The sequence below is a fragment of the Serinus canaria genome, chromosome 8, assembly GCF_022539315.1.
Source record: "Serinus canaria isolate serCan28SL12 chromosome 8, serCan2020, whole genome shotgun sequence".
In the NCBI taxonomy this organism is placed as follows: Eukaryota; Metazoa; Chordata; class Aves; order Passeriformes; family Fringillidae; genus Serinus; species Serinus canaria.
In genome coordinates this window covers 12,320,962-12,347,977 of record NC_066322.1, presented here as the reverse complement: position 1 = coordinate 12,347,977, position 27,016 = coordinate 12,320,962, and positions in this window count along the sequence as shown.

Genomic DNA, 27,016 nt, shown 5'->3' with positions numbered 1-27,016 from the left:
CTCCAGATCTGTCAGTGAACCCACCTGGGATGAACTGGATACCAAACATTGAAAGCTTTGTTAACTACACAGAGCTCAATAGCTGTGCCAGTACCTTAAGGAAGCTATGAATGAACTATCAAAGGACAATCCTGAGAAGAGAATCAGTGGAAAGTATCCTACTTGCCAAGTGTTTATTCCTAGAAAACAAGATTGCTTTGATGACAGGGATGCTTATGTAGCCACTTTTAAAAACAGTGTGTGTGATTTTGCCTTTGTGTCTTTGCTGGACATTTAGATGCCCAAAATGAAATGTGAGCTGAGACATCACTCCTATTCTGAGACTGTTTGGTCTGGCAGTAAATAAGCTTGCCAGTGAATTCTAATACTCTGACAGAGGGAGTAAAGGGAGATTTTTTGGTAATTCAAATTCACATGCATGTCTGTGTACAGCACTCAGCTGTTATAGTGGTCATAAAGGAAGTCTGGGTGATGTTTTCCCATGTTCACTTCTTTTCTTCACCTTCTTGCCTTGCCAGGAAAACACACCTGTCTCAATTTAGATTACAATCTTAAAATCTCACAATAAAATATTATTCAAGCATATGGAGGGTGTGTTCTGTCAGGACATTCCATGAGGAACAGAGCTGTCCAGTTTACCAGAGCTGATAATTTTCTAAAAATATTCAATACCTCCTTCAGGGTTTGCAATAAAGGTCACTGTTGCCATAAAATTGTTTTAAATACACATACCAGGAACATAATTCTTGACTAAACATTTTGGCACAAACTTGAAAACAGATATGTAATTCCTGGAGCTTTTAATTATTTTGGGTTAAAACTCTTAAGCAAGTGAGTAAATATTTCATATGCTTAGTATCAGGTAAATGTAACATTATGGAACTGTATAGGTGTGTATCTTTGACACAGTGTGTCTGCTAAATTCCCAGCTGGATATTTGCATGAAGTCTTCCTGAGTTTATACCCCAAATCTGCAGTGACTTTGCAGACACAGTAGTGAAGGTTTCTCCTATCAATTGAGACTTGCTTGCTAAAATCAATCCACTGATTGTAACTTGTTACCTGGCTGGGCTGGGCTGTGAAGAAGGAGAACTGTTATAAATTCAGTATATCTGCAGTAAGAGGGGTATGAAGGCCAAGCAATGTGTGCTTTCTTCTCTGAGTGGTTACTTCCAATGCAGTCTATTTTCCCAATGTTGTTTTCTGTTAGTTTAAAACATCACAAAAAAAGTAGATTTATAGTACAAAAGGGGGAAAACTTAATAACAACAACATTGAGATGGAAATCCATTTTTTGCTCAAAGATGCACAGAAAGAAATCAACTAAATACCCAGTGCAGGCTGGCAGTAATGTAAAGTTCAAAAAATGTGCAGTTAATATACCTCCAGGCAGTAGCCCACTCACAGATTTTGAAGATTGTCAGGCCCAAATGCTGCTGCTCATAGTAGTAACTACCAGAGAGAAAGTCAGAATTCTGTAACAGGCAGACAGAAGAAAGATAAAATTTCTTTACAGTTTCAAAGGTGGCATTCTACACTAAAAAATAAAATAATTTTTCACAATGTTACCTGTATTGAGCTGCTGTAATTTAAAATTTCAATGACAGAATGATTAAAAGAAGATTCATGTTTCAGATAGAGACACCAAAGTGTTACTTCTTCTTTTCCTTGATTTTAATCAATTAATTGGTTTAATATGCTGCCCAGCAATTTAGTTATTTTATGACCTGTTTCATTTTAGAAGGAGAAAGTGGGGTAAAAGATACAAAGATCAGAAAAATTCTTTTTGGATAGACAGGTCTGAAATTACCTTGTACTCAAAATTAGATAATGGGTTCAGCTTTCTAGTTATGGCACTCTTTGGCCCTATCTTTTCTTAAAGGTCACTTTCAGCAGTGTTTCTGTTTCTCTGTTCAAAACAAGCTTACAGGAATTTTGTTAGATCTTTGATTTCTTGAGGGTGCTCAGATAGCAGTTTAGGCTAAGGTGACCTTTTTCATTTGTGCTCCCCCAGAAATTACTGTTCTATTTTTTTTTTCCTTCTTTCTTCCCTAGCTATACTAACAGTAAGATCTTTTTCTTTATTGTTTTTTAAAATCTTATATTTTGTTAGATGACTACCAGCCATCCAATGCTGCTTTAAATTCACTGGAGGCTTTACGAGAAAAGAATTATTTGCATGTTCATTCAGTGACATTTGATGTCATGTTTTGCTAGCAAAAAATGAGTTTCCTAAAGTTTGTGTCTCCCAACAGAGTGGACAAGCCCACTTAGCTTAAAGTCCTGGTTTGCCAACTGAGCATCCCTGCCTTGTGTGCCATCCTCTAAGCAGCAGGATGGGGATAACGTGAAACTGGGACCTCTGTTCCAATCTTGGTCCTGAACTGCACTTTAAGTAGGTTTGGAGAAATAAACCCTGGAATAGAACACCTTGTACCAGTGCATTATTCATCAAGAGTACTTAGCTTCAAAATCTCTGGTTAATTTTTTTCTCTGAAATTAGAGAACCTGCTTTATCTAGTGTTTTGAGTGCAAACTGGAGATTACTTGGAATCAGGAAATTTTTGTAAGCTTCCCTAATTTTGTAAGCTTTCCTGATTTCTCAACTCTATCCTGGCATTTTATAGCTCAAGCTTTTTGAATTTTATTTGTTCTTCCATCTTTTGTCATTCCTTCAGATAGTTGTTGAGTTATTAAAAGGGTACAACAAAATGTTTTTGTGAAACTCATTTCATTCTGAAAATTGTTTTTCCATGGGCCAAATACAGAGATATGAAAGGATTTTTATTGAGATGATAAAAACTTTAGATATTCTGTACACTTTCAGAACGCCTGGATCTACTTTGAACTTCACATAATGACAAAATTTACTTTTTTTATTTCTTTCTTTTTATTACATTTATCTGGTATAAGGATTACATTTTATACATCTGCTCTTATATAAAAAAAAAGAATGTGAAGAAGATGCAAACAAGTAAAACTTTAATAAAAAAATCTGTATCAAGTTGTTTTCCCTTGGTTTATATCAGATCTCAAACAGTACTTCTTAATTTTTCTCGGCTTGCACATGAATAAAACTGACACTTTCTTTGTCTGTATACCTAGAAAAGACAGGGCTCAGTCCCCTGAGGCAAAGCCAGGATGAAGATGATTGCTTATATTCATGTTCTCAATTTTTTTTAAGCTTCTTTTTCTCATTACAGTCTCCTAGCAGTTTCCTTATTCCAGTCAGTAGTCAAATTTAAAGCCATCAGATTCCATGATGTTTGTGCTGGGTTTAGCATCCATTGTTGGGGAAAAGCTGATAATTTAACTTAGGATTGAAGCCACTGCTGTAATGGTTGTTTTCCAGCAAATGTTTAATGCTTCCTGAAGCACATGCTTTACTATGACTTACTGGCAACAACTATTGCCATTTATGTGAGCCGTGCTCCATTATTAAAATAAATATATCCATGAGGAAGGATGTGCCTGTGAGATATACTAGAGAACCATGGAAGGATTTATAGCCATGAAAGACTGATAGGTGTGTTGTCCATCAAAATGAAAGTGAGTTGGATACATTCCTAGAAACATTTTTTGCTGATAGGCTGCATTTCTTTCCTAAATGAAAAATTCTGAGGCCCGTAGATCTTCTGATCACCGAAGTTCTGTCAGGCATTGGACTATTTGAGAAATTATTTCTCTCTGTCTATTAAATAATCCTCTCAAGTTCCACTGTCACCCTCAGCTCTATGAGAAATAGTATAGGTGATTGAATGCATCATCTGACTTGGAGTTATGGACACCACAACAAAAGGATCTTTCTGTCTTTTCAGGGTGTTTCTCCCAGAAGCAGAGAAGGGAATTGTAATAGCAAGATGTGAGTTCCCGACTGGAAACTGAATTGATAAAGGAGTTCTCTACCAAGGTCTTGTGCTGTATGTACCTGATGGCCATGAAATTTAAATGAAATTAAAATTCCTCATGAGAAGCTCCTAGGAGAAGATCCTTAAGTAAAGGCAGTGTCTCATGAGATAGAGACCAAAATTATTTGGGTCGGTAGTTACTGCTAGAAATGCCAAAATCCTTTCTATAAGGGAAATGTAGCTTGGCTTCATGAAGTGGCCAGGCAAGGGAAGCTTAGAAACATTTGACATCTGATGAATGAGTCTCAGACTAGGAGAGCAGTGAACATAGGCAACAAAAAAATAATCATTCAGGACCAGCAGTATTCTCTTCTGAAAGGCTCCTGATAAATTACATTACAATGCAAGAAATATAGTTGGAGTTTGCTTTTTCAAAACTATGGTATAAACCAGAAGAACACATTTTTGTTTCAGTAGTTGAATATCATTGGTTTCAGAAACCTTGGAGATCTTCAGTCACTGCCAAAGGCTACTTTTTTTTAAAAAAATTCAAGAAAAATCTTCTGTTCAAAGTAGTATTGAGAGGTTTGTGTGGGACCAAGCTTTGAGAGCTTTACCTCAACTGTTGCTAAGAGTTATAGGTGAGCTCTGTCACTCCCAACAGAAAGGATTTTTGTTTCTGGTAGAGACACAAATACCTCACCATCAGATCTAGAAAGAGGTAAACACTGATATAGCCCTATTATCTGAGCCATCAAAAACAACTGTTTCTGCAAATATCATCAAAGGGGTTTCTGTTTGTTCAACAGTTTGTTTTTTTTACTTCCCCTCTTATCAGTAAGTCCTGAGAAGTGACGATCATGTTGCAAGTATGAAATACATAACAAACCTGTAATTTTAGCAGGAAAAATGTTGATGTTGAATAAAAATAAATTAGGTAAACCATTGACTTTAAATAAGTTTCATCTCATTAAAATAATTGCAGACAGAATTTGTGGTCGTTTGGTACTTTTTTCTTTCTCTTCCATTCTTTTCAAATAGGAAAGTCCATTCAATGATTTTTTGCTTCTAGGTAATTTATCATGACAATCTGGTTTGCCACAGTATTCTGCCTTTCATTCCTGGTATATCTTCATTATTAATATGCTGCAGGGAAATTTTACAAAAAATAATAGTATGTCTGTTCCATATCACCTGTCACTTGGACTATAATATAAATTCCACAGATCCTGATAAAAACTAAAGAGAATAAAAATTTGCCAATGCATCAGGCATCTTTAATAATTTGTAGCTTTTGTAGCTTTTCAATGTTACCAAAATGCCTTTCAGCCTTTTAAGAGAGAAGAAACTTTCTGGAAAAAAAAAATCAGTAGAAGGTTGAAATTGAAATATTTCTCTGCAATGCAGCCCCCAAAATAAAATACTTTAGGCCTTTATTCACCAAATGATCTTGATTTTTATCATTCATTCTAGTGCTAAATATCTGTACAATTCAAGTTTCTTTTCATTTTATCAGTACGACTATGATTTAATTCAGTCTTGACCACTGTGGCTCCTAAATCATAAATTAATCAACTGTGCCTCCTGTAAAACAAACTGAGAAAAGTTTGGCATTTTATGAGCTCACTACAGATGCAAGACATCTCATTTAGAACACTTAGGAAAGTTTTCTCTAATGAAATTTAGCATTTGAAGCCTGGACTGGCTGTTAATGGTCCCAAAATAGACCTGGAGGATATATCTGGAGGATATTTGCCTACAAAATGCTATCTATTGAAATTTTCTTGAAGCAACTGCTTGTCTTTGTCTATCAAGAACATCAGATGTCAGTTTGTGACGATTAATTATAAGAAATCTTGCATTTAGTGTTAACCCTGTAAATTAACTGTCAATGTATACATTCTGAACCTGTGTCAAATAAGCTTTAATAGGATATATGCTAATTCTCAGAATGCAAATCTAAAACTGTCAGATTGCTGATGTTATTTCAAACCTTCTTCCTTTTCTTTCATCATTTTGAGTCAAGGGGAAAGTTCTTTGCAAATTGAGGCAGTCTCAAGGGACATATGGGGGGATAAAACACAGCTGGCATTTACATGGTACCACAGTGAAGCATCTTTTCTCTGCCAGTGTATTACATAAGTGATGTCTAAAAATAATGAAGCAGAGAGAAGGTGACATTAAAGGGGAAACCATGTCCTGTAGGCTGATGAAATAAAGATAATACTGCAGAAAGGGAGGAGGAACTGCTTATACCATAATATGATAAACCAAGTAGGATTCCAAAAAATGCTGTTTGTTATGAATGGTTTCTTAAGGTGCAAAACATGCATAGCACTGAGGCAACTTTTACAGTAAAGCAATTTAGATTTTTTTTTTATTGAATATAAACATCTTTAACTCATCCTGAGGACTCATTTTTTTCCTCCATGAATGGCTGAAATTTTAAATGTAATAGGACAACTGGTAAACTAGATGAAGCCAGAGAATTCTGTCAGTTTTCAGAAAGTTGCAGTAGTTGGACAGTACAGCTAAAATACTGCAGAGCCTACATCTCTATCACTCAGCAAACTTGAGAAGAAGAACCAATGTTCCTTTGTGTAGTGTACTTTGTAGAGTCTGTTTTAGGGAAAGGTGGGAGAACATTGAAATCGTCATTGTCCTGACTTTGCCCTGACTTACCCATTCGAAGTCACGCATCTGAGATGCTTTGTGTCTAAATGAAGAACCATAAAGTTACTCTCAAAGCAATATATGCTGATTATAAACACTATGAACTCCTCAGTTTAATTTCTAGAAGCCATGCATCCTGACTGTGAAGCTTTGATGAATCCCTGTGTATGAAGTTGTCCCTGACTGTTTTAAGAGTACCATGCTTTTGGACATTACCTGGATGAGATATATCAGGTAGCAGAAATCCCACTGTTCCTTATTTCTGATTACCCAGACATTTTAAATACAACTTTTTAATACATAAATGAGAGCAAAAAACACAAAGGCCTCTACCTGTAGCTGGCTATTCCAAGGAATGTAGGTCATTCTCAGAAAACTATGTAGAAAACAAGGTTTTGGAGCATGTTTGCAAGTATAAAACTAGAGTGGAAGAAAAGACTGTACAATAACATATAGCCTCAGAGTCACCCCTAAACTGTGTGAATTAGAACTGAAATGGTAATTTCATAGTTCAATTCTTGGCACAGATAATATACCTAAAAAATGTCGCAGATAATCATCATCTGGCATAAAACCTCGACCAGGATATCTATAGACTAGTTCTTCATCAGTACAATGTTTTTATGGTCATCCATGTCTGTAAATTCTTGTTCTCAAGGGCCTTTTAATTTAGTACAGTATACCAGGCTGGAGAATGTCTTCTTGGATAATTACTACGTCATATTTCTTAATCTTTTGAATCTTACTGACGTGGAGAATTCTTATTTTTGTCCTGGTGCCTACCTAGCATCTCATCAGCTTGTAAATAGTAATACCAATATATGGTTGAATTAATGCTGTATGGATACCAAATTTAGCAAATTACTTAATAAACAGTTACAAAGAAAGAGACCAGCCTGAGGAGTCTGCAATTTTCTCTAAAAACCAGGTTAAACTTTTCACTACTAAACTCTCTCCACTATAAACTTCCTATAAGGTCAGGTTTTGAAGGAGTTGTTTCATTACTAAAATGTCCAGTAAAAATTAAGCCTGAGAAAACTGACAGTAGTTTTTCATGAAAACTGTAAGAATGTTTCTCATAATGGTACTTCAGTCTAACTTAAAATAATAATAATAGATCAAAATCTACCTTTGAGATTTAAACTTGGATTTAAAGTTTCTTGATCAGCTCCGGTTTACTAGTATACCTTGAATATTTAAGACAACCTACATTAGTTTGAACCCTTCTAATTCCATCTTTACAGTGACCATTAGTGAAATTTGTATGTGTTATTCAAGTGTTGGAGCTTTAAAACTGCTATTTTAAATTACCATTATTCATAAAATAAAAATATGCAAAGTTCAAGGTGCAATCATTTCTGCAGTCTATTGGTTTGTAAAAATTAAAAGTAGGACCTGCAAGTCACTGGATTTATTCTTCACAATAGAGGCATTCAATTGCTTTGAATATAAAAAGCAAGAAGGTTGGCATATTGTATATACTGGTATGAAAAGAGAGAAAGAAACCTCTCCTAACTAAAAGTTTTGTACTCTTTTCCTTGAAATGCAGATCAGATTTGACCCTATACTCTTCTGATATATATTTCATTTTAAGTTAAATATTTTTCATAGTTCTATTTAAAAAATTAATTTTGGAAAAAAGGCCAGTGTTTATCAAGGCCAATTACATGGGAAATACCATTTTCCTTTCCAGAAAAATCCACCTTTAAAGGTTCTTGGTGTTTGTTCATTTAATAATATCTCCTTTCCAGAGTGATTGTAAGACTTTTTTTAATGTTCCGCAAGATTCTGTTTTCCTTCCCTAAAGGAAAAGGGAATTAATTTCCTTTTGGGAAGGGAAACGGAATCTTTCAATTTCAGTGGGGATAAATTGGACAAGCTTTGGTGCAAGTCCCTGCAGCTGATGGCATGCCATGCCATTTGATGGTTTTAAAATTGGAGAATAATTTTATTTATTTTTATTTTTTGATTTTAGATATACATGCCACTTCCCTCATTTCTTCAGCCCCAAGTTGTGTCTTCCTCCTTGATTTTTCCACTGCTATTGCAAAATCTGTGAGGTTAGTTTTGGCCTGACTTGATCCTTTGTACAACACCTGATGTAATCCCAGTCCATTTTCTTCTTGTCACTATATTTCTAAATTTTTTATTTTTACCTCAAAGCTCATTTCCTTTGATGCTATCTGCATTCCAAAGTGTTCGTAAGTCCTTCTTTTCTGTTTTGGCCTTCAGTGGGGAACAATCCTGATAAGCTTTGGTAAATATCCCTGCATTTGATGGAATGCCATGAATTTTTATATCTTTCATTTGGCAAAGATTTTCCTTTTTATATTTTTCTATTCTTTTTTTTAAGTATCCTTGCCATATCCTTCATTTCTTCCCCTCTAAGTTGAGACTGCTTCCTTGATTTTTCCCCTGCTTTTCCAACAGCTGTGAGCTTAGATTTGGACTATTTTGGTCTTTTGCACTGCACCTCCTTTCTGCCCAGACCACTTTCTTGTAGTTACTAAATTTCGCAAATTTTTTTTTCCTTCAATTTCATTTACTTTAAAGGTATCTCCATTCCAGAGTGTTCATAAGTCCTTCTTTTGTGTTTTGACCCTTAGTGGAGTTTAATTTTGCCAAGACTTAATGTATGTCGTGTGTGTCCCTGCACTGGGATAGCATGCCATGCCTTTTGATGGCTTTGACTTTGGCAAATTTTTTTTTTTTTTAATTATCAATGCCATGTCCCTCATTTTTTCCCATCCAAGTTGTGTCTGCTTCCTTGATTTTTCCCCTGCTTTTGCAACAGCTGTGATAATTGCAAGGCACATGTAAAGTCCTATGTTATAGGAGACAGCTTAAGAAGTTTGGTCACAAGAATTCTGACTTGAAATGACGAAACGACAGGTCTTATAATCTGAAAGTATTTTCTTTTTGTATTGTAGGGATATAATATTTTACCCACTTCTTTCCTTTCATCCCACATCAGGAAATCTCAGTGCTATTAGAAAACTGAAAAACATTATGCAGGTTTTTGGAAAATAGATGAGAAGTAGGGAAGGAAAAAACATGATATTATACCAAAGTTATTGTAGCATCAACTAGGCAAGGTACTTTTGATCAAGTCTGGATTTTAAGCAAATGCTTTCATAATCTGAATCATGAGATAGCTTTTTGGAAGAGTGAATAAAAAGCTTCTAAAATATAGATTAGCAGAACCTAGTCATCATCCCCTTAAGTATGTGGTAGACCTTTCTAACAAGATGCATAAGATATATTTCTTGTATTAAATGTCACAGTAGCTAAACAAGTTAATGCAACTGAATAACAGAGAATAAAAGTAAATGTCAGGGGATACTGTAAAACTGCTACTTATTTTTTTCCCAGAGCTTCTGTAATGTCATAATTGTAAAAGTAAACTTGAGAAGGTTAGTTGATATAAACTATCTAAGGAAAAATAAGAGCTAAGGAAGGAGCTAAAAATAAGAGCTAAGGAGCTCATTTTTTTTTTTTTTTTCACCTAAGGAAAAATAAGAGCTCTTACAATATTCTTTAGTGTGTATGAATTATATATAGCTTACTATTGTCCTTTAGCCTAAAATAACTTGAAATAACCTTTTAATCATTAAAATATTGAAAACTGCCACAGGATTATGGTTTTATTTTTCCTCCTAGAAATCTAATATTTTATATTAATTGTACAGATTAGATTGTTACACATTGGCATTTATAGTAATGTTCTGTATCAGATGACTTTGGCTGGAAGATATCTGTAGTGGACATTTTACCATTGTTTAAAAGGGTAATCTTCACAATAGACTCTTAAAACAATTGTTAGATTATTACTTGCAAGAAGTAAGATTTGTTAGATTTGTTCTTTTAGAAGCAGCAATTTTTGGAAACATCTTTCACCTTAAATTTTTATTAACTTTTACTCCATGTTTTTTAGTTTTCTGCATTTAATAATAGTTGACCCAATGACCACTAAATCCACTGGAGAGATATTTAGAATCCATCTGTTTCAGTGCAATCAGAAATCTGGAATCTTTGTCGAACATCAAAAAGGTGGTGTACATAGTGTGTCCTCAAATTGCTGAGTGCAAGATATAGGTTTGTGGAACAGACAGATATACCTGCAATTAACATAACTATGAAAGGAAGAAACTGGACAAAATGCTATTCTAGGACTTAATACCAGTGTTTCATTTTAGAAGACCCAAAGATTTTTTTTTTGGAGAGAACTATGATGGATCATAGAAAAAAACAGTTGTTCTTCCTACATTGATATTAGATTTGAATACTTTCCCACGAGTTATATTGCTAGGCATTTTTTCATTGAACAGTTTTCTTTCAAAGGAAAGAAAACTCTTTCTTTTGAAATGTTGGCAATTGTTTTAATAAATCTGTTTTGAATACTTCATTTAGGGTTTGACACAGTGTCATTATGTCACTAAAGCTACATGAAGTGTTCACTGAAAAAAAGATGGAGAGAAGTTTTTCTGTTAAAGATTTTAAGGTATTGAAGGTAATTAGCTGACAACATTATGATATACTATAATGGAAACTCAGTTGCCCTTTCTGAGGCAGATCTATTATAAAGTTCAGGCTGAACTAATGTTTCTATTTGTCTTTGTGGCCATTACTCACTGCACTGGCATAGCAAATATGTTGTAGATCTGCCAGTTATTGCTCCAATGGTAAAAATCTAAGAAATTATTAATAATCTGCAGGTCAGTTAAAGGATAATCATTATCCAAAAAAGTCCAGTACTAAACTTCCTTCTTCTTAAAGAAGGGCCAGCATAATTAAAATACAATTAAAAAAATAAAATTGTCATAAAAAATTTAATTTACCCCATGCTAAAAAAAAAGGACACCTCAAGGCTGCTTAGGCAAAGGAATTTTATCACTGCTTTACTTTTCACTGGATATTTTTACCCAGAAATCAGTATTTTCACTACAGCTTCAAAAGGTATTAAGCAAACATCGATTGAATTGCTTCTTACCCGTTTGCTGTAAGAATTCCAGCAGCAAAAATCAAAATCTGTTGGGCCAGAAATATAATACCTGATCAGAGCATTTCTAAAATCATTTGAGAGGACTGATCTGGGTAGTGGGGGGATACAGTAAGAATTTCTTTTTGTACAAGCTCTATATGAAATGCATATGGTTCAATATTTTGAATCCAGCAAGTTGCTTAAGCACATGAATTACTTCAGCTGCAGTCATGTTGATTTACAAATTAATATGCTTCCTTGACTGGTTTATTTAGATGAACATCTCCTATGAAATAAAAGTTTTAAAAGAAGTTGAAATGTTCTGGAAATGCACAACCTTCTCTTATACTTATGAAAGTTCATATTGATTTATTAATAATGTGACACTGGTACATCTAATTCATTGGGATTTATTTCTTATTTTCTGTAAATGATAGATTTAATGCAGTAATTCTGATTTTGTCTATTGAAAAAATTTGGTTTCCTGTTGGTGTTAATTTCCAAACTGCTAATTTTCTTAGCAATTTAGAGATTAGAGGAAAGCAATAAGACAAATGCTAAAATGAAGGTGTTCATTGGTTTATACTGAAATACTAAAGATTTCATTTATCTATAGTTCATAAAGGTTTAATCTTCTATACATAGAATTTTGGGCAGTAGACAAAGAAATAGTATGTCATACAAAATGCAGGGAAATTATAGGGAATACCTGATTAAAAAATACTTATAACTGATTAACAGTGACATACAAAAAATTGCATTAGTAAAATTAAGAAAGGTATATTTTGTTTAGTAGAAAGAGTTTTACTCAAATAATCAATTGAATAATGCAGAGTTAAATTCTCTAAATTACTACAGTGGTCACATACATCTGATGTTATCTACTCCATGATTTAACTTATGAATCCTTTTCAAAGACAAAAATATATTCTTTTTTCTCTCTGAATAAGTGAGTGTTAGATGCTTTCAGACTGGGAATACTACTTTCTTCATTGCATTCATTTTTGTCCTTGTATACCCTTCAGGTTCCAGACAGATTATTGCTTCCATCAGAAAAGGGATTTGATTAATCACCAGATCATATGTTTTATTCAAAACCAGTGCCCTCCATCCTTCATTCAGAGTAAATTAATGAAAAATTCACATAATTTGTGCAGAATATTTTATTAACTGCTAGGTTTGGTTTTGGTGGGGTTTTTTTTGTTGTTTTTTTGGTTTTTTTAGTTTTGTTTGCAGCCTCAGAATAAAATCTAAAAATCAGGAAATAGGAGAACTACATTTAGGATCTTGATTTTAAAGAGTGAGTTGAAATGAAGTTATATTTCATCAGATTCTCTTATATAATTACTGACTCCATGAATTATCCTTCACTAGCAAAGCACTGGGGATTTGAAACACCCCTTACTTGATTTTTCCATCCCATGTACAACTATGACTTTTACTGAAAAATCTGTCTTTTGGGGTGCAAAGATTACACACTAACAAGCTGGTGAAGCACAGCATTGAGATTTCAGATCTCAATTTTATGGATGTTCCTGTCCTACAGGTGCATAAAAAGAATGAATTTGGAGTCCTTAGCAGGTTATATGCTGAACATTAGGACAAATACAGCAAAAGGTAAAAATACTCCTTGTAGCTATGTGTTACTGCTCAGTTTACATGTAAACAGTTTTCATTTAGAAATGACAAGAGATGTCTCTAACCATAGAGAAAAAATAATATTACTGTAAATATCTAAGATAAAAATTTGGTCTTAAATACCAGCAATGCCTTTCATCTTAATTTCTCATCATTTTTCATTTTGATAAATTATTGAGACAGATATTTAGTCTGTCCATGTTCAATTTATCTGTATCCCTCAGTGAAGGAATTCAACTGTATTGTGACATCTGAATCAGCCAGCAGCCTGTCCTTACAGGAGTAAAAGGGTTTAATGTATAATGTGTCACTGCTCTTGACATCCGCTCTAAAACTGCACCTATCCAACACAGTGAACAGGGAATATCTGTGTAGGAGAACCTTTAGGTTGTGCCTTATTGGGCCAAATTATTTTGATTTGCTCCTAGATAGTCAAATAAACTATGGTTTTTCAGATCATGCACAGTTTGTTAAGGTGTGTATATGATAAGTGCCCAGGATACAAGGCCAGCAAAACAAGATGAAGTGCCCAAAGTTACCAGTCTCTTCAAAAATCTGTTAAAGAAATATGTTCTTGAGTTTTACAGATACAGTTTAATAGAGAAAAAAGAAAGGTGATTCTTGCACTATGACTGAGACTGAATATTGTTTGAAAAAATACTAGTATATAAAGTATTGTTCATCACAGATGATTTTGAACAAAAGGGCTTCCTTGGGCTACATCACAGTTTTGTCTACCATTGAATTAGAAAATAATTGTTCCTGTATAAAATGTTGCCATTCATGAGTTACAATAATTTATATGAAAAGTAGGTATTCTTTGTAAATCAGTGTTTAGCATCTTGAATTTCCAAATACTTCACTTTATTCAGTATTTTGTCTTGAAATATATCTGTGGTGAATAGAATAGTTGCTTAGAGTTGTAAATTAAGGTAGTGAAGGAAATTTATGTCCAACCCACAGGAGAGGAACTGTGACCCCAGGAAGTGGTTTGTTCACATTTGTAACTCTTGGTCAGTTGCACCAAGTGCCATAGAATCCTGGAATATTCTGAGTCAGAAGAGGGATCCTCAAAATGACACCATGCTTTGTCTTAAAATGACTACCACCTTGTGTCTACCACCTTTCAAAGAATAATTTTTGGAAAGTGGAAAAATATGAGCAAATCTTTGGAATTTGGTAAGCTAATACAGGTCGCTAGTGGTACTGAACTGTGTAATAATGATATTTTTTGAATGTTTTATGAAAGACTGTAAGTTATTTTCCTAGCTCTATAGGACTGGAGCTACTTCCTTGACTGAAATATTGAATGGTTTCTAATAGTTACCGACAAAGTTTTTCTTCACATTACACAGTTCTCTTGAGACTGAGAAGGAAAAAAATGTCACTGAAAGTAGTTATGGGTCTTCCCACCAAGAGTTATGGATTGAAGGGAGTGTTTGATATTATAAACCAGAACAACTGGAAAGACACCTTGGTGGGGAAGTGTGATATCAAAAGAGGCATATCAAAAGAGCTGATTTCTGGTTTGGGCTTGAAAGACAGGGCCTAGGGGAAGGAGAAAAAGACAGAAAAGAGTCAGAAGGGAGAAGCCATCTCTAGATTTGCTGACAAAGGAGGGTCAAAAATTGATGGATTTCAGAAGACAGATGTTTTCCATTACATTTTAATGTAATACAATATTATCTGCTATTGATTATATTGTTTGAATTGATGATTTTTACCCAAGTGGCTTTAAAGACTGAAATTTTTGAAGAGTGTATACTAAAAAAAAGACAGACACTTCCATGTCCTGAGAACACATGAAATAAAGTTCTGTTTTACTACAAAAAAAGAAAAAAAAATCTCAACTTACAAAGTTGAAGGGAATCAGAGAAGACATTTAAAAATAGGGGAACAAAGGATGATGTCCAATCTGAGGAATATTAGAGCATATTTTCCTTAAATATTTGTAGGTGAATAGTGGAAAATAAAAGCCTATTGAGCTAAAATTCTGTTAAGGTAGCTAATATTCCTTGGTTAAGGTGTTTTTCAAATATCTTTTTGAAACAGCACAATAGGATTCAAACTAAACTGTGTAGAGTAAAACACCTATGCTTAAAATAGAGTTTTGTTTGGAAATAATTTTAAAATAGATCAGTATCCAAATTGAAAGGAAAGATTTTTTAAAAATACAGATGAGGTCTGTACATCTGAGGGTTTGAATTAACTTATATAACGATATGAAGATTTTTAAAAATTAAATTTAAAGGTCGTTTTAAAATTTAAAATAAAAAATTAAATTTTATATTTGGTAAGTGTCTGAAATCAATGTGTCAACATTATCATTATTTGGAGTCTTATTTGGAAGGAATATATCAGAAAATGCACTCATTTGCTGTGGAGTTTCATTTGAACATAATTTAGTAATGTTAGATTGGGTGGCAATTTCACTTATAGCCATTTACTCATTCTAGTTGCATTGATTTGAAGGTTCTTAAGCATTTCCAAAACTGATCTAAAGGAATCTCTGTGACAATTTTGCCTTGAGCAAATTGCAGCAAAAAGAATGGCAGGCTTTAGGGAGCCAACACCAAGATGCAGGTTCATACCTGAATTCAGTCCTTCTTGGGAGAGGGACCAGGCAGGCAGAGCCAGCCTGACAGTGGAGGGATCCTGTGAATGTCATCCAGCAGCCACACTCCAGACTCTGAGCTGGCATGTCCACCCTTCAGGGAAGTCAGTCTTCTCTCCTGTCAGGACATGTTAATAAGGCAGAAAGAAAAAACAGTAATTGAAATGAACACAGCACTGACCAATTAGTAACTAAAGGATAAAGTTATAATGTGACGCAAATTCACTCCATCAGTTCTGCCAAATCATTTCTATCCTGGTTCCTACAACTGATATGACCACAGGTCTCCTTTGATGACTGAGTCAGAAGTAGGAGCAGCCAGAGGCATGGTCTGTTTTGACTAGGTACCAGAGAAATGGCTCTTCTCTCTAAAGCTTGATATAATTAGTACCACAATGATAGAGACCAATGAAATCAACTAGCAGAGATCTCCTCCAGAATGTACAAAAGATGTTTTCCTGCAAGTATAGCAACACTTTTCTCTAAAAAAAAACCCAAATTGGAAAACTCTTTAACAAAATTAATAAATATTTAGTGATTACTCTTCATAAAGGAAAAAGCAAATTGTTCTGTTTCTTCTATTCCTGAGGCTGTCAATTTTGCCTGAGGCTTTAGAAATCATCAGTAAAGTCTGTCCACCCATGGATTTGCATGTCTTTTCTCAAGGACTTAGAAAGTGCAGCTATAAATGAGAGGTTGAGAATTCTTTTGTTGTTTCTGTTGTCATTGTGTTGTGGTTTTGTGGTAGTTGTGTGTATATGTGCATAGTTTCTTGTTTTTCTTTGAAGTCCTACTCATGTGATGGAAAATAATGATCTACCAAATACATATGCTTTTTACTTTTCATTAGTTACGTTTGCATCTTCAAGCATTAAAAAAGTCATTTGGCCAAGAAAAGAAACAATTTCAGACAAGAAGAGATACTGTTTTTCTCACCCAATTAGCAATAAGTTTGTAATTGGTTCCATTAATACACAGGTAGAACCATGTTTATCCAGCTGATCTGCCAAAAACCTACCAGCACCCACCCAGAAGATAGGTCAGATGGAGAGCAAACTTTCTTCTGTCAGAAAACCATAGAAAAGTTACATTGCATCAGTCTTTGCTCTCTGTCCTGTGCACTTCTGTATTCATTATCTGAGCACAGCCACCTATTCTGGCCTCCTGAGCCCTTCACACCAAATGACAAGTGACTCTGCATGATAGTGAGAAATGAAGCAATACTATTTTTGGTTAAAAATTAAGCTAAAAAGCCCTTAGCAATTCAAACCAGTGGAAGCTGGAAAAGTGTTTTCATCAGGAGTGTTTTTTTAACTCTTTAAATTCAAACAAGATGTAGGGAAAAATTCAAATATTTCAAGTTAAGAAATAGTAATAATAACACTCAAATCCATTATTTAGAATGCTAGAATTAATATTTCAATCAGAAAAGACAGAAATGGTAACACAACACACATGGGAATCATTTCAGTGCTGCCTAGTCTTGAGCCATGTGTTGAAAACTTTGCACTGCTGTATTCTGATATCACCTCCACAAATAATTTTCCCATATTCCCTTACTCTTACTATACTTTTACTCAAATTCTTACCATCTTTCACTTTGAATAGTTTTCCTAGACTGATCTTCACATTCTCACCCATTAATGAAAAGTTGGGAAAACTACATCTTTGAGGAGCTATAAGGCAGAAGCTTAGTATTTTCTACAGCTCTAAAGGAAAAAAGATAGAATCTAGGGCTTAGTCTTTGTCTATCTGCAAAGGAGTGCAGAAACAGGGGATTGCAGGACACCCTTCTCCCTTCTGCATTGCTCCTCTCCCAGGGGACACTCTGTGCAATTCATCCATGTTGCAGAGGCAGGAAAAAAACAAGACTCTTAGTGGCTGTGGATCACTTTGGCCTGAAGTACTTTTGATAAATTCTGTCTGTACTCAACCAGAATGAATTCTAAATATGCCAGCTTGTTATTGTGGTTCTGCTGAGCACAACTCTGTATCAGATAGGAAATATCATTTGGAGTTGAACAGTATTTTATGTCTTATATTTATGTATATAATATAAAAGAGTTTTTTCTGTTTGTAAAGGAGGGTTTCAGAATGCAGCTATAAAACCTCTTCTTTATGGAAGTTAGGATGGGCTGCCTTAATAAATTTTCATTTTTAGCTCTCATCTAGTGTTTCACAGAACTCATCCCAATTAAATGATGTTTCTAAACTAGTAATTCAGTCATTTATGAGGAGTCAGTCTGTTACTTTTCTGAAGTAAAAGTATTCTTGACTTCTCTTGTTTTGTGTCCTTTCATTTTTCCAGACTTCTCCACATGTCTGTCATTAAGGTAATGTCAAAATTATTAATCTGTTGGAAAGGAAGAATCATATTCACAACAATGGTAAGATGCATCCCACAAAATTATGCATGGAAGTTTTCTTCTGTTCAAGGTAGCATCTTCCCATTGCCCTTGAATCCAGAGCTGGAAGTGTTCTGTCTGCACAGCAAGGTGCAGCAGATGAGCTGTACAAGATACTTCCCATGCAAATCCTGTCAGTTTGCCACCCTGGTGACTTGATGTCTGCATGTCAGCCTCAATACCTGTTAAACATGTGGCTCATGAACCCTCATTTCCAGGAAAGGAAACTTGAAAGTACATTTCTGCACTTTTACCTAGCATGCAAAAACATTTTAAGCAACTTGTTCAAAACTTGGATGAACCATGACAAAGATCATCTGCATTTAAATCTATTTAGATTATCCTGCTAGACCCCAGATCTACATTCCTAAATTGAATTTTTGGTATAATGATTTTTTTTTTTTTTTTAAATAAGTAAGGAAACGAATTTTTACTCCTAATCTACTCTTCCAGTTCCTTTGTTTCCTTGGTTTGGTTCTTTGTCTTGATTTTCACTGCTCGCTCTTCAAGCCTGCTATCTCCTTGTTTGGAGCCATGCTGGTTTTCTCATGGCAGTGCTCCTTTGATGTGTGCAGTGGAAGTTAATGAGCTCTCCCAGTACATGCTGGTCTTCTGTGAAATCTTCGTGGAGTATGAGGAGGCTGATTTTACTTAAAAGTCCAGCCACATGTAGAGTGAGAGTCTTCTGAAGACATAAAACAAACATTATGTATATGTCTTCCTTTTTCTACTGGTAACCTTGGAAACTGTTAATACAGCATTATCTTTTGAAAGTGACATTTCTACACAAGCAGTTCTGTACAGTAGTTTCTCCTCTGTCACTATCTGAGGCTGGCAGAATACATACATTTGGTCCATGCCAAGGAACTGAAGTTTTTTTCCTCACAGAAAATGAATTTTTCTTTGATTTCACCATGATCTTCCTTATCTTCTTATAGCTGTTGTTTTTCCTGGCTTACTTTAGTATAAATGCTACTTTTCATTGTCTAAAACCTTTGACTGGTTAACTTCCCTCAGTTCCCATTTCCCTGTCGTATTCTTGTTTTATTACTGTTTTGCTGTTATGTTTCCTGCTGCTTAGCTTTCCTAGCAGTTGCTTTTTCAGCTTATTCTTGTCTCACTACTATTGGTGAATTTTTTTAAAAGTCTCCTACTGTTTAACTTTTCCCAGCAGCTTTTTCTAGGTTTGTTTTTCCCCTTCTTGAACTTGCTTTAAAAGCCACCTGCTATTTGTAATCTTCTAAATGTTGGTTCTGTAGAGAATTCACTTCTCCCAAATGTTCAGTACGTTCTATTTCCACAACAAATTCAGGTGTGAATTCAGAGGGATTCTATATAGCCAGGTTGATCTAAGCATGAAGAAGAAAGAGATCATGTATAGTCCCCATGTGTTTTCTTGCAAGTATGTTTTTAAATGCAATACCAATAACTTCAAGTTAGCTCCCTGCAATGGAAAGCAGCCTGTCTTCAGCTTCAAGGTTAAGTCTACAGAATGATTTTTCATTGATAGGCTTTTCATCCCTGATAAAGTAGCATGCTTACTCTTTCTAAAATATCTTAAGTATGATTTTTCAAGATAGGAATCACAAACCTTCCAAATTTCAAATCACAACTGATGTTTTGTTTCTGAGATTTAAAATGATTCTGAACTTTCACTAATACCTAACAGAAGAACACTAATCTGGGGTCAAAAGTGCCCTCACCACTTTAACAGAGCACTGGAGAAAGGCAGTGAGGGTGAGACTTTATTAACAACTCTTCCTGGTGCTCTTCCCTCTTTAGTAACTTACTCACTTGGCCAAAGACAGCAGCAATATTCAACAGACAATATTCAAGGCTCTCACTTGGAAAGAGGAAGTCAGTAGTTCAGGTCTATGCTCCAGTAAACTTTTAATTATTGATATGAAGTGGAACAGTTCCAGATGGAAACCCTGAGAATATCCATCTCAGAATACCTTGTAACCTACTGCCTTGTGAAGTGCAGCTGGAAATTCACACGGAGTTTCCATATCTGAAGGGATTAACAACTTACTTATTCTGAACTGGGCTTTTTTGTTGTCATTAATTTTGCTAAACATTTGAAAAAGTCCTGATTAAATCTCACGGGGTAATGAGACACAAAAAATATCCAGATTTTCATAGAATATTTCATATTCATTCCTGTTGGCTTTATTACAGATTCTACTCTCTTCTTCACCTAGCTGGCTTACAGTTAGTTTGTTATATGGCTTGCAAAAAGCTAATTTCTCAATGAGTAGTTGACTAGCTTGACACTCTACTAAATTAAGGACCATTTGAAATGTCTTATAGTCCAAATATCTTTATGGATCTTTAATAAAAGAAAGTGCTTTATGTCACAAATAGTATTTATTTCTTGCATCTTTCTAGTATGAATGAAAATCTCCTGCCTAAGACATTGTAAAGTCTTTATTCTAAGAAAGATTTCAAAGCTAGTTTGGATTACAGTCACAGACACTAAAAAATAGCTACAGATGTTGCTAAATACTTCTCCTTATATACACATTTCATTATTAAAATATTCTCTCTGCAGCCCTAAAATCATTTATCATCACTAGAACTTCACCAAAATCATTAATTTCAATTGTTTTGAATGCTTACACCCTTATCATATTCATTCATACAGACCTTTTAGGTCATTCCAGGAATGTTTACTGTGACCATAGGTGGAACATACTGAACTGAGTGAAATGGAGTACCTCCTGCTCGCTTTCTCTGCAATACCTGACATCAGCTCAATTTTAAGCTGTGGTAGCTGGGCAAAACTATTTTCATCCCCATTCCTTTCCAGTTTATGCTCCTCTTGTTTGACTTTGAGGTGAAAACCTGACCTCAGCAAAGCCACTGCTGCTTTTGCAAATGACTGATATTGAGTCCTGAACGTTTAACCTTTCAGCCTCTCACAGTGTAGTTTCTGAATTCCACTCAGTAGCTCCCTGCCTTCAAGTTTGTTAAGATACAGATTGCTTTTCTTACAGGGAAATTTATATTTCATTCATTTTTCTCTAAGGTGTATCTCCCTTTTTTTGGCAAAGCTTTCATTTGTTCTCCTAAAGAAAACACCTTTAGACCCTAACATTTCTGGAAGACCAGTAATAAAGAAGTAAAAGTTCCATAGCAGAAGCAATAGCTTGGACAACATCATCATGAGAGTTGACCATAAGTGGCTTTTTTTCCAAGACTTTTTATTTATTTATTTTCCCCACATTCATCTCCAAATACTCTGACCTTTCTTTCTTCATCAAAATAGAAAACTGAGGTAGTGTTGGGGTAGAAAGGAGAAGAAAGAGAGGTCTTCAGGACAAGTATCTTTTTTATTTTTAATTCAATCTTTTTCAACAGTCAATTTTGTTATGTTTTTGCTCGTTTATTTTTAATTAAACCAAGTATTTTCTCCCATAGGGAAGAACAGATTTTAAATTAAAAAATGCCATCTCACAGTATGAACACTGCTAACATGCCTCTCCTGTGAAGAAAATCTGTATTTAAGAGATCTTGAGACAGTTGTGCCTTGTAGAAGTAGAAAGGGAACAGATTTCACAGAATCAGAGTATTATAGAATAATTTTGGTCAGAAGGGACCTTAAATATCATGTAGTTCCAACTCCCGTGCCCTGGGCAGGGACACCTTCAGCAGACCAGGTTGCTCAGAGCTCCCTAGCCTGGCCTTGAACCCATCAGGGACAGGGCACCCACAGCTCTGGGCAACCTGAGCCATCTTCTCACCATCCTCACAGTAAAGAATTCCTCCTTGATATCTAGTCTAAATCTGCCCTCCTTCAGTTTAAGGACCTTACTCCTTGTTCTATCACTACATGACCTTGTAAAAGTCCCTCTTCAGCTTTCTTGCAGCCCCTTTCAGGTGCAGGAATGCTGGTACGAGGTCTCCTCAGAAACCTTTGTCAGTAGCTTATTTCCCAGTAGATTATAATTTACTAATGCCAGAATATAAGAACAACTCCTTGGCTTCCAAATTCAGGCCTGCCTTCTGAGATACTTGCCTTGCAATTCCAGCAATGTATGCCTGAGGCATTCACAAAGGCTATTTGCATAATCGATGTGGCACTGGATCCAACCTATAAAAGGGAGGCTTTTACTCACTTGCAACTAACAGCAGAAATGAATCTGCACTTCCAAAGATGAATTCTTTAGCTGTCAAGATTTTAGACAGCATCACAAACAAAATGTGTATATATTTTCTTGACAAAGGCAGAACCACACATCCTGATATAGTTATGGCTTGAAAGCATATTCTTAACTATTGAAAAGGTCTTTGAATGAGAAAATTGTGGAGCTTTCAGTTTTAATAATGCCCTAGTAAGGAATGAAGCAAGAAACTAAAATAACTTAAAAAACATCATTTCTTATAGCCCTAAGTGTCAAGGGCATTCATTGTGCTCTTGATAACCACAAACATTGACATCACTGGTATTCCTGATCAGCAGCAGTATATTTACTTGCCATACTAGTTCCTCTCACACAAATAAAAGCAGAGTGAAAAGGTCACATAAAGTAAGCAGCAGAAGATGTTGACTATTTTTTTTTGGTTTCAGAAAACTAGAAAAAGTCTCCTTTTTTTATTCCCATTTCTTAAAAAAAATTTTTTTTCTATTTCTGTTTCTTTTTTTTCTATTTCAAGGAAAAAAAAAAGTCCAAAAAAAAATGAAGCTTAGAGTTAGGGGAAGAGGGAATGAAATTACATAAAAAAGGTCAAGGACCCAAATTCTATGGACTTTGAATAGTAACTGGGTATTCAGCTGCCCTTACTTCCCTTGAAATTCTCTCAGCTCACTGTAATACTTCTGTGATTTTAATGAGTAAGGAACAATGGGAGTGTTATCATCTTGAACAGAAGGATAAACTAGAATGGGGGCAGAAGCTGTAAAGGAAACTGAAGATGAATAGGGTAGGGCTTAAAAGATGTCTTGGAGTGGGAAAAAAAGTATTGCAACTGTCTCTATGTGCTGAGTCCAAAAATGTTATCCAGATTGTTTCTGGTAACTTCAGATTCCTTATTTCTAGTTATCTGCATCCATTTAGAATTTTTGCTCTGGTCCTGAATGTTCCTGACACCTTTTAACTGCCCCAAGTAATTAGCAAGAAAAAGGAGCTGGCTCAAATTTAAAGAAACTTCATCTAAACCCCATTTGTAAGCCCTGACCTCAAAACCTGAGCCTTTCTGATGCTCAGCAGACCACAACTCAAAACTAAAATGAACTTTAAAAAAAAAAAAAAAAGAAAAGCTGAATCAATAGGAATAGCTTTAAAATACAGCTGAATTCTGCATTTTTAAGTCTGCTTTGGTGAATTTAGCTGAGCAGCTACTGGGCCACCTGGTTGCTTTTTCCCCTTCTGCAGCAACACCTTACTCACAGCATGCGATTGTCAAGTCTGAAGGTCCTGTCACTTTCTCCTGCTGGGTGGCAAGGCACAATTCCAGCTGCCACTGATCTTGTAAAATCACTGCTTCCTCATTTCACTAGCCATTTATTACTCTGCTTCATTAGAACACCTTTTTTAAAGTTTTGGTAATTTTAGTTTTTATGATTAGTTCATGGAGAAAACTACTACAGTTGTGAGATTCTTAAGCTACTTCTTCATCCCCCCATGTCACAGAATCCTCTTAAAGCATCATTTCCATTCAGTTTCTAAGCCTTACCTTTGCAGTGTGAGGCTGAGTCTCTTGGATAAAACAAGCATTCAGCCTAGGTATAGACTTGCTACAACACTTTTTTTGCTGGTTTAGTCATGCCTCTTGCCTTCATTTGAAATACTCCCACAAAATAATCAGTTACCAATGTCAAAACAGGAGAAACTTCCAGGTGCCATATTTTTGAAGAATTTTGATAAAATTCTTACAAACAGCTAGCAACCATAACAAGCCCAACAGTAGGTGTGGTGAATAACAATAGAAATCACATCCTGTTGATATTCACCACAATGATAATGACTTTTGGGGTCACTTTCTCATGAGTTGTTATAGGTTTTATGAAACCAACATTCTAGATTCTGTAAAGTCTCAGCAATTCAAACACATCTCTCATTTTTAGAATAGAATCATAACTATTAGCCAACAATAAAAGAATTATAAGTGAAGATACCTTTCAAGGCTCCTTTATAAAATTAAGGAACTTTAAAACTGAGCATGAAATGTTGCACCACCCAGGGAAGCAAGTCAAATTATTTAACCTAAGTCGTAAATTATTCATCCAGAAAAGCTTTATTTCTGGTTTATGGACTACTTATTCATCTTCCATTTGATGGATATTTAATATGAAATCCAAACAAGACAGATAATAGGAGCCAGCTCTCATCTCTTCCATAATGTCAAGCAGCGAAACAGCCACCTGAGATGAGAGACCCTATTTCAACTGGTATGCATTTACACTACCTGGAATAGTTTTAGTGGTAGAATAAAAAATGCAGTAATTTCTCAGGAGGTGAGGGGCCTGGATATTTCCAGGTCATGGAGACTGAGAATCTGAAAGGCATCTGTCAATATTTCAAGTCAGATTTTCAAGATCTGAACTATCAAAGGGACTTTTTCCCCTGGAAATGAGGAGGGGAATGATTTAGATATTTAGCTTCAGAAGAGCTAAATGATCTCAATGTGCAGAATCAGATGTCTTATAGGGTTTGAGGTTAGTTTGGCTTTTTAGCTTCTTTTTATCTTCTAAATAGATTTAGCTTCTAAATCAGTTTAAGGGTTATTTTCTCTCTTCACATAAATTTTGAGCCTTCCAGTGGGTCTGGGTACCAGGAAAGTGACATGAAGACTAAGTATTCCTGTGTCAAATTCCTCAGGGTATACAGTACCTGGATATCTTTAAAACTCTGGCCCAAGTATTGTCTGCAAGATGTGCAGGGCTCTCTTGGAATTAATATAACAGGTTAGACAAGCTGTTGGCCTACCTTGTTTTCTTCCTGTGATTAAAAAATCTTCCCCCACCTGCAGAGGCAGTGGTAGCTGAAGTTTTATTTTAGAGAGGTTTCTGCTAGGAACAATTTTGTAAAGAGTTTTTCTTGAGGCATATTGCTTCAACTTGGGGTAAACATTTTGGTTTTTATTATATTGTGTATTGTGTGGATTCAACCTATGGAGATGGTCTTCAGAAGCTTTAGAAATCTACACACATTGCAATTAACCCTATGACCATGAAAAATAAGAAATTATAGATAATTCTTACCACAGCAAAATTGCTGTTCACCTGAGTGACTTTATAACAATACCATCTAGAGTTTTAGACCTGCTTAGTTTAGCTATAACTTTTAAACCTAAGGAGAACTTAAACTTTTCTAGCCTGTCAGACACAAAACAGACTTGGAGTTTTCTTGATGTATATTTTTTTCCTATTCTATAAGAATTAAGAGCGATTATTAAATAAATATTTATTTTTATGCAAAATTCTGTCCTAGTGAAAAAAAATCAACCCCACTCTTTTTAACTTCTCTGGCTCAACTAATCCATAATAAGTGGAGTTTATTCTTTTCTTTTTTGTAAACAAAGTAATGACTTTGTTTGCTGAAGTCCACTGTGATAATCTGTGGATTTTTATATCAATGTAAACTGATGTATATAAACCTTTTCCAAGTTATTTTTACCAATTTTTTTCCTAAAAATCATACTTTAAGCAGCAGAAATTTCAAATCTAATAGGCAAATAATAAAATAATAAAAAATTAAATAAATAAAATGGGATATAATTTCTATCTGGAAGTTTAATAAATGACATTAGACTTTAACTGAAATATATATATATCTGAAGTCTGTGCTTCTGTACAATTCCTTTTTTTTTCAGACTATCATTTCTCCAAGTAAACATTAAGTAGTTAAACACTTTTACATGGCTAAAAAAAAGAAGACCTGCCTCAGAAAATATATGTTAGAATGAAGATACAACCATAAGTTAAGGTTCATCGGGTATGCAAAGTTTTTGCACAGAGAAAGAAAAGGCAGTGTTTGGTTTTGTTTAGGTTTTTTGTTGTTGTTTGTGGGTTTTTTAGGTTTATGGGTTTTTTTTATTCAGGAGTGAAAATGTATTTTTAAAGTGCTTGAGAAGAGCTATGCTTGAGATATATTTCCTTTTGGTTTCCACTATTACAATGCTACTATGAAGTTCAGTTGATGTATTTAAGCCATCCTTCTAGGAAAGGATCTATGGAAAAATAATCAGCTCTCAGGAGAAAAACCATCTGCACTTTGATTGGCATTTCTATTTTGCCTTAAAAGAACTTGCAACTCTGCCCTTGAGGGTTATCCTTCACCTTGTCTTCTGAAAAAGATGCTACTCCAAAATGTGTTCATACTGCAGAGAGAGCATGCAAGCTTCAAAATTCTTTCTGCTTACCTGTACCCAAAGTCAACTGGCTTATAACTGATATTTATTTTTGTAATGAACTTACTTTATTTTGTTACTTTTTTTTTCTTTCTAGAATCTGTCTCTTAATCTGAAAATTATTTGCATTAGCCTAGATGCTATTTTAGTTCAATTAGTCCTTGCTTAGACAAATCTCATAATGGTCAGAGAACTCACAAGGGCCGTTTTGGTTATGGTTTGTTCCAAGTGAACTATTAATAGCAACTTCCCATTATAGTCTAAATATCAGGTGATGCTGGCTACTGACCAATTAAACCCAGAAGATTTTCACAGATTATGCTGAAATCTGATCCTGAGAGGTGTGAGATTGTTAAAGCCATCCGAGTTCTCCTCGGCTGGGTGGCTTTGGGAGCAGCCCAGCTGCTTTGTCAGGTGGATGAACGTGCAGGGACAGCACAAGAGCTTCAGGCAACCTCATCTTTTGGTGGAGGCAGCAGTGATGAGGGGAGTTCCATTAAAACAA